Here is an 8,650-nt window from a genome sequence, read left to right as displayed (position 1 = left end):
AGGAAGTAAAAATTGACGAAATTGAACCAAGTATTTTTGTGAGCGAAAACAAGAATTGACATTAGTTTTCAATCCGCTCAAACATGATGATACTTCATTAAGTGCTTTCCGAATGAAAAGGTTCAAACAATTGTTTTGATGTTTTAACTTTGAATAAATGCGTTGAAATGCAATTTGATTGTTTGTTTTATCTCGATTGAAAAATAGAAGCATAGTAACATAGTAGCAAGCACTGTACCTAGCATTGTAGATTGCATGGTCCATGGCTTAAAATAATGCAATGAGTGGAACGAATATAGTTCATATATAAACTTATCTTTTCTTCTCATGTCATACTTGTCAAAACCTACTGATCTAGTATATATACAAATTATGGGAATCAAGAAAATCATCAAAACGTGTTTGAAGAAGTTGCTCAGAAGGTCTGATGCAAAACAGAAAAACATGGACAGTGTGCAATTGAATGCAAACATCAATATGGCAATTGAAATCCACACGTGTCCGAAACTATATCCGTGTTTGATTTGTTTCAAAAACGGAGAGGCTGAACAGAAAGCAGAACAGAGAGCCCCAAGCCATCAGTGCCCTGAACTGTACCCCTGTTTGATGTGTTTGCTGCAAGAAGACTTGTCGAGTGTTGACAAAATGTGCTGTTACAAGCGTGTTGAAAAGCTCAGTAGCAGAGACTTAGAGAGAAATGAGAATCACGAAGCACTTCGCCAGTTCTTCGCCAGGCGTGGGAGGCAATTTGTGCCAAAACAGTTTTAACAATAAATTGAGTGATGAACAGACAATGATTAGTAACAAAATAAAATGTATGAACTGTTCGTATTTTATTGTGTTTATCTATAGTAATCTAGTTGGAATCACTTAAGCTTCAAGAACAACTATGCTTGCTCATAGTTATCAAACGAGTAATGGTCATATAGTCATATATATATGTGCAAATCGCTATGCATAACTCCTCAAAGATACACAGAATGTATCGTAAAATGCTACAAAGTACGATACTTAAGCAAAATAAAACATGAAATAAAGTAAAACGATCACAGAATAATGTTACGATTTTCGGTACAAGCTATACTGAGCTGATTATTATAAGGGAAAGTGTTGTCTGTCGTATTCACTTGGATACGGTTGAACCATGTAAACAATACTCTTTGTGTGTAAAATTTGGGATATTTTCTGTGTTTGAAGGTACGACCTTGGTAGTTATAGTTTCTATAATGTGTTCGCGATTGAATCAAGCCGGGTTTATGCATATACAAGAGATATAAATGATTTTACGAGGTTTTAAACATTTCCAATTTCAGAAAATATTTTCTACTTTCGATTTCGTTTTTCTGAAAATGAACAAACTTTTTTTTCCTATTGTTTAATTTCATAAAACGATACATAATACATGATTAAGATAATTTTAAATTATTTTTAATGAGTGTATTTTCTTTATTTTCGTAAAAGTTTAAAAAATAAATAAATAATGCAATTCATGGAATGATATGACGTGATATGTATGACGTCATATTGCAGAGTTCTCGCTGTGCGCTGGTCGGCCATCTTGAAAAATAAATTGTGAAGGTCGTATTTCCAGCTTTCCTGCGGTAAGTATGACATGAATGTTTAAAAGTTTTATGAGAAATTGTGTCTAAATATATGATGTATCATATTACCAACAAGTTTTGTCGATGTGTGCATTGAATTACGTAAAAACTCATGTCAAAAGAAATTGCTCCCAGCTCGTTTTAGAATGTTTCGAACATTCTCGAAGCCGATTTTAGAAACTTTAATTCTCGGCTAGATATGTTGAAAAACATAGTAAGCAGTGTTAATTCATATCTCTTGTCTTGTTTATGTCATATTTTGAATGATTTTAACTTTGTTTAGGGACCAAACTGACAGAAATAAGAAATGACAAATCATGCAAGATTGATAAATATCTTCTTCTATTTCTTTGTTTGAAAAATATGTTGAAAATTATTTTTTTTAAACCAGAGACGGCAGTTCAGATGCAGTCGTCCTGTGTGTCAGAAAGCTGGTGATCAAAATGGTTGAAGGCAGTACCCAAGAAAGTACATTTACAAGTAAGTAAAATCGCTGAAAATTAATTCCATGAATTGAACTGTCATATCATAATCTCAGTGCTTAGTCTGTTTGGAAATATGCTTGGAATAATTTTTATAAACTGATAATTTATCTAATAACAGACACTGTGTTTGATTTATTACATTGAACTGCTATTAGATAAATTTTCAGTTTGTGTTTGATATCTACCAATGCCATAAATGCATAATTTTGTTCCTGTTGTGAATGATAAGAAATGTTGGGAACATAATACCTTCTGCATGTGAACAGTTTTTCTGTTTCTGTTTGTATGTAGGAAGTATTTTGTTTTCAGGATTATTTCAACATTGTTGATGTGGATGAAATGTGCACTTAGCCATGCTTTTAATGGAATGAAAAAAGTAAAAAACTAACAATCAATATGTGCAGTTTTGTTAATAAAATGTTTTGTTTCAGAGTTGTGAGGAGTAACCTAGCCTATATAACCTGAAGCTCACCCAATATGCAGTGTGTTCTGCTTTGTCAATAACAAGTAAGTAATTTCACCAAATTTCATCAGAAACAAATCTCAAATTTACAATGAACAGTAAAGTTAACTCATCTTGGTACTTTAAATACTGAAACACTGAACCAACATGATTTGATTTTGCTCTTTTAACTTATTTCACATTATGGTAGCAAAATTACAGCTATGTGTCAGATTCATGACATTTAGCATTTGTCATACATTTCACTCTTTCAGTTGTCAAACCAAATGCTAAGTGTCAAATCCATTCATGATATTTAGCATGTGTCATACATTTCACTATATTATTTGTCAAACCAAAAGATGAATGTCAAATTATTTGAAGATGCTAAGCATTTATCATACATTTTACTCTTTTTATGACAAATCGACTCACAAATTTAAGCAAACCAGGTGACAATGTACAAATCATTTAGGGTGACGAGCTTTTTGGTTACCTCGCCCGGCCAAACAAAAAGACTTATATATATACTAAAAGTGTTTTAGTTTGGCCGGGCGAGCGAACCAAAAAGCTCGTCACCCCAAAATACTTGTACATCGTCACTTTGTGTGCCTAATTTTGTGAGTCAACTAAATCGTTCTAAATTCAATGTAAAAAAAAGTTTCATAAGGGGGGTACTCAGTGTGAAAAAACTACATCGCTTAAACGCAAATGCGCTTTGGTAAGTATATAGCTAAAAAACGAATGCGCTATGGTGAAAATCCAAAGTCAAAAATTTTGAAAAAAATGAAAAGTTGTCAAATAAATCATAATTTTAAGCACATTGTTAGTGTTCTGCTCTATTATTTGTAAATGAAAACTGAAAGAATGGTTTATATGTTTTGAGACTAAGCATTTACAACTCACTGCAAATATTCTTTGGTGGTCAAAGACTTAATAGAAGTTAATTAGCCAGTGTTCATATTTAGTAAATGAAAATTAGTGAGTTGAAGCTTATATTGTTAAGTTTTATTGTATATCATCTGGCAGGGAAAACAAGATCATTTAAGATTCATGTTTTTGGTGGCAAACAAATTGAACAAGTATTGTTCTTATTTTACTCACTCATTGATGTTTTCATTTTTCAACAGAAATGTTTTGTTTTTTCAGCTCTGTATGGCTGATCTGACCTCAGTGGAAGTTGTTCGTTTAAATGGTTTCGGGACATTGAAGTAAAACAACACGAGGTAAAATACAAAGTGCTTATTTATTTTTTAACTTGTTCATCCAGTAGTATATGATAAAACGTTTTTGAACTTGTTCATCCAGTATTATATGGTACATACAACACTAATGTAGAATATAAATCACTGAGTTGCGGCTTCTCTGAACAAACATCTGTTTACTTTATGTCCACAGTTTTTTGAGAAACAAACAGGGCATCTGTTTTCCCAGTTTGTAGATTTTCTCGTTTTGCAGAATGTCCCACCAAGAGTGAAGGGCTGCCTGTTTGCTTCAGATTCCCAGTCCTCCTCGCTGATGATTTCTGAAGTCCTTACGCAGTCACCCCAGTCTTCAACCTCAGTTTGTACAGGTGATAATGTTTTTGAACCATAGTTCATTGTCATGTCATTGGAGTTGTTCAGCTGCTCCAGTTCTGACTGTAACTCTGTTTTGAGTACAGCAAGTCTAGCCTCAAGAATGGCAATTCTTTTAATTTTGCGGTTAAGTCTCTCCATTGTACAGATCATAAATTGCTGTAGGTTTCAAGTTTTGTAATGATATTAAGTATGCGTTACATATTAAATATGCACAAAAATAATGCATTCGATCTGCATTTCACAAGTGTAAAACATCACAAATGAATGGTATTTCAATCTACTTTTTTGTCAAACCATATGACATTATTTGTTCATTAGTAAAACAAATTGATGAATATCAAAGCGATTCATGATACTGAGCATTTATTAAACATTTCACTTTATTGTTTGTCAAACCAAATGCTAAGTGTCAAATCTATTCATGACACTGAGCATTTATCAAACATTTCACTCTATTATTTGTCAAACCAAAAGATGAACGTCAAATTATTTACAGATGCTAAGCAGTTTATCATACATTTCACTTTATTATATGTCAAACCAAATGCTAAATGTCATGTCTTGAATCGATTCATGATATTTAGCATTTGTCATACATTTCACTCTATTATTTGTCAAACCAAAAGATGAATGTCAAATTATTTACAGATGCTAAACAGTTTATCATAAATTTTACTCATTTTATTTGTCAAACCAAAAAATGAATGTCAAATTATTTGAAGATGCTAAGCATCTTATCATACATTTTACTCTCTTTATGACAAATCGACTCACAAATTTAAGCAAACCAGGTGACGATGTACAAATAATTTAGGGTGACGAGCTTTTTGGTTACCTCGCCCGGCCAAACAAAAAGACTTATATATATACTAAAAGTGTTTTTGTTTGGTCGGGCGAGCGAACCAAAAAGCTCGTCACCCCAAAATACTTGTACATCGTCACTTTGTGTGCCTAATTTTGTGAGTCAACTAAATCGTTCTAAATTCAATGTAAAAAAAAGTTTCATAAGGGGGGTACTCAGCGTGAAAAAACTACATCGCTTAAACGCAAATGCGCTTTGGTAGGTATATAGCTAAAACGCAAATGCGCTGTGGTGAAAATCCAAAGTCAAAAATTTTGAAAAATTTGAAAAGTTGTCAAAAAAATCATAATTTTAAGCACGTTGTTAGTGTACTGCTCTGTCATTTGTAAATCAAAACTGAGATAAAGGTTAATATGTTTTGAGACTAAGCATTTACAACTTACTGCAAGTCCAATGTTATAAATGAAACCAAAATTTACCAGAGTAAACATTAATGTGCTATTGTATGTAAGAATGTTTCGTCTTTTACACGTTTCATTTCATTTTTTCAGATGAGATGCCATACACAGGGGATCCGACAGAAGACAGCAGACAGAATTCGTCGATCTATTTGAAATGTCATTGTTTATTTGAAAAAAGATACCTATCCACACTTGTTCGTTTTAAAATATTGTTTGTATTATATGTGCTTTGTACCGTTGCTTTTTGTTTATCAGTAATTCTCCAACACTTGTATTTCGTGTTTTACATGAACATTGAAAATTTATCATACAGTAAATCATTTCGAAAATGAAATTTAAATGGAGAAATACTGATTTATCTGTTTGCTTTTAATGTTTGTGCTGTCTTGCTTACCCCAGTAACGCGGGTCTTGTTTGCTATTGTGAGTACTGTTGTTATTTTTTTTGGCCATCCAAAGTATTGTTCACGAAAGATAACACATTTTTTTCATAAAATTGGTTACATTTTGGTCTGTCGATTTTTTTCATTGAAACCACAGTCAAACGGTTTTTCACTATATTTTTTTATGAGAAACAGCCAGACTTGGTCACGGCTGAAACCGAGGAACATTTGTGATTGAACAAAATTTTAGCAGTAATACTGCTTGTAATTCATAAATTTATTAAGCTTTGGTCTTGTCATATTGATTACGATATTGGTTGGAACATAAATTGGTAAAATGGTAAACATTTTGATAGTGTGCACAAGAGCAAAATTTGCACTGCATTTTAAAATGTTTCATTTTTGTGAAATGCTGTTGACAAAATGATTTGTTTGCTCGTGCCAGCATGGGTCGACGAGATTCGTTTCTCACTGTCCTTTATGCGGCGGTTTAGGATGCAAGCCTGTTGTTTTGTCAATGTCTATAAAGTTCAGCTTGAATGAAAATTGAAATCAATATTGCAAGATCAAGCAATTTTTAAAAAAAAATGTTAGAATGTAGATGCGTTGTGAAATACAAGTGAAATGTACTAGGCTCATTGCATTCTTAGTTTGGTTTCGAAGTGCAAAACTTCATTCATCACAAACATTCCTCTTGAACGACCGAACATTGATATGTGGCAATGTTTTCGTTCAGCAAAATGATTTGGCAAAAGTAATTTAAAGGCTAGCATGAGTATGGAGGTGTCGTTAGACCAGCTTAGTATTGGTGTAAGGTGGTGTACAGTGCCAATACTAGGAACCGCTCATGTTCACCATGTCACGCTACAGGCAATGAAAAATAGGGAGTGGCAACCTCTTTGTATCGCCGTGGTCCGACACTCCACACAGTCTTTACAATGAGAGGGGAAACATAGGCAATCGGATGCTTCTTCCTAAGTGTGCCTTGTCGAGTAACTGCCTTTGGCGTTGCCTTTATTTTCAAATTTGTGAACAAATAAAACTAGGTTAGGACCACATAATAGGGTTACGATGAAAATTAGGTTTCCCTTTTAATGCTTGAAGATAACAGCCACTGGCGTTATACTTCAAAAAAAAAATGGCTCGAAATACACATATCACACAAACATTCAACATTTCAACATTTTATCTGCAACAGTTTTCATTTTTCAAAAAAAATACTCAGATGTACAAAAATAATGCAAAACATGAACAGCAAATTCACAAATTCTGCTGTGTTGAAATTTAAAAAATCAAACATGAGATTGTATGAAAAAGCTTCTTTTTTATTTTCAAACATGTTAAATCTCACGATCATAAGCCATATGTACAAAAATAATGCAACTCTGAATTGTAATATCATGCTCTCAACAAAAAATATGCATCGAAAATTGTGAAAAATTGTGAAAATCTAGAAGTTGACGAGAGTTCTCAAGATTTCAAAAAACGAACTATAGGCTTTATTTCACACAATACTTCATGAAAAAAAAATTAAATCTTCATAATGTTCATAATCTAGAAATTAACGAGGGATCTAAAGATTTCATAAAAAAATTATAGGCTCCATTTATTCAAAATTATAGGCTCATGCAACTCCTTCAAAAAAATAACAAATTTCAATAATGTGGACCCACGTCCATGAAACCTGAAAAATTGATAATTTACTGACACTGGCGTTCACACAAGATTTCACGAAAAAGTTAAAATCTTCATGATATCAACAATCATACATCATAAGAACTCTGAATGACAATTCTATGGTCTGAACATTCGAATATTTTGAAAATCTAGAAATTAACGTTGGATCTCAAGATTTCAAAAATCGAACTATAGGCTACATTCTTCAAAAATTATAGGCTTCATAAAACTCACTCAAACACTCAGATTTCAAAACCTTCAACATTTGTGCTCTGAAACTAGCGTTCACATAATACTTCATGAAAAAAAATCAAATCTTCATAATGTTCATAATCTAGAAATTAACGAGGTATCTCAAGATTTCATAAAAAAATTACAGGCTTCATTTACCCAAAAAATTATAGGCTCATGCAAATCTTTCAAAAAATTATAGGCACATGCATATCTCTCAAAAAATTACAGATCTCACAATCATAAGCCATATGCACAAAAATGCAGCATCAAGTCCATGATACATGAAAAATTGATATCTTACTGAAACTGGCGTTCACACAAGATTTCATGAAAAAAATCAAATCTTCATAATGTTGAAAAAAATATAGGCTCATTCAAATCTCTCAAAAAATTACAAATCTCACAATCATAAGCCATATGCACAAAAAATGCAGCTAAGTCGATGAAACATGAAAATTGATATCTTTCTGAGACTGGCGTTCACACAAGATCTCATGAAAAAAATCAAATCTTCATATTGTTGAAAATTATAGGCTTCATTTATTCAAAAAATTATAGGCTCATGCAAATCTTTCAAAAAATTATAGGCACATGCATATCTCTCAAAAAATTACAGATCTCACAATCATAAGCCATATGCACAAAAATGCAGCATCAAGTCCATGAAACATGAAAAATTGGTATCTTAGTGAAACTGGCGTTCACACAAGATTTCATGAAAAAAATAAAATCTTCATAATGTTCAAATTCAACAAATCAACATTTGCAGCAAATCTCTCAGATCTCACAATCATAAGCTATATGCACAAAAAACACCAAGATCATGAAACATGAAAAATTGGTATCTTACTGAAACTGGCGTTCACACAAGATTTCATGAAAAAAAAAATCTTCATAATGTTGAAAAAATTATAGGCTCATGCAAATCTCTCAAAAAATTACAAATTTCACAATCATAAGCAATATGCACAAAAATGCAGCATCAA

At 32.3% G+C, this 8,650-nt stretch overlaps 1 long non-coding RNA gene across 1 annotated transcript; it reads left to right on the top strand.

Moving 5' to 3' along the window:
• The first annotated feature begins 1,057 nt into the window (after window positions 1-1,057).
• On the top strand, window positions 1,058-5,562 carry LOC128206788 (uncharacterized). Its single transcript, XR_008256568.1, has 7 exons — window positions 1,058-1,197; window positions 1,531-1,601; window positions 1,993-2,081; window positions 2,518-2,593; window positions 3,678-3,754; window positions 3,987-4,101; window positions 5,462-5,562. It is a non-coding gene; the product is annotated as an uncharacterized LOC128206788 (long non-coding RNA).
• The last annotated feature ends 3,088 nt before the right edge of the window (window positions 5,563-8,650 follow it).

Source organism: Mya arenaria, chromosome 10, assembly GCF_026914265.1.
Source record: "Mya arenaria isolate MELC-2E11 chromosome 10, ASM2691426v1".
In the NCBI taxonomy this organism is placed as follows: domain Eukaryota; kingdom Metazoa; phylum Mollusca; class Bivalvia; order Myida; family Myidae; genus Mya; species Mya arenaria.
The sequence above is the reverse complement of the archived record's forward strand: the minus strand, read 5'-3'. Positions and strand labels throughout refer to the sequence as shown.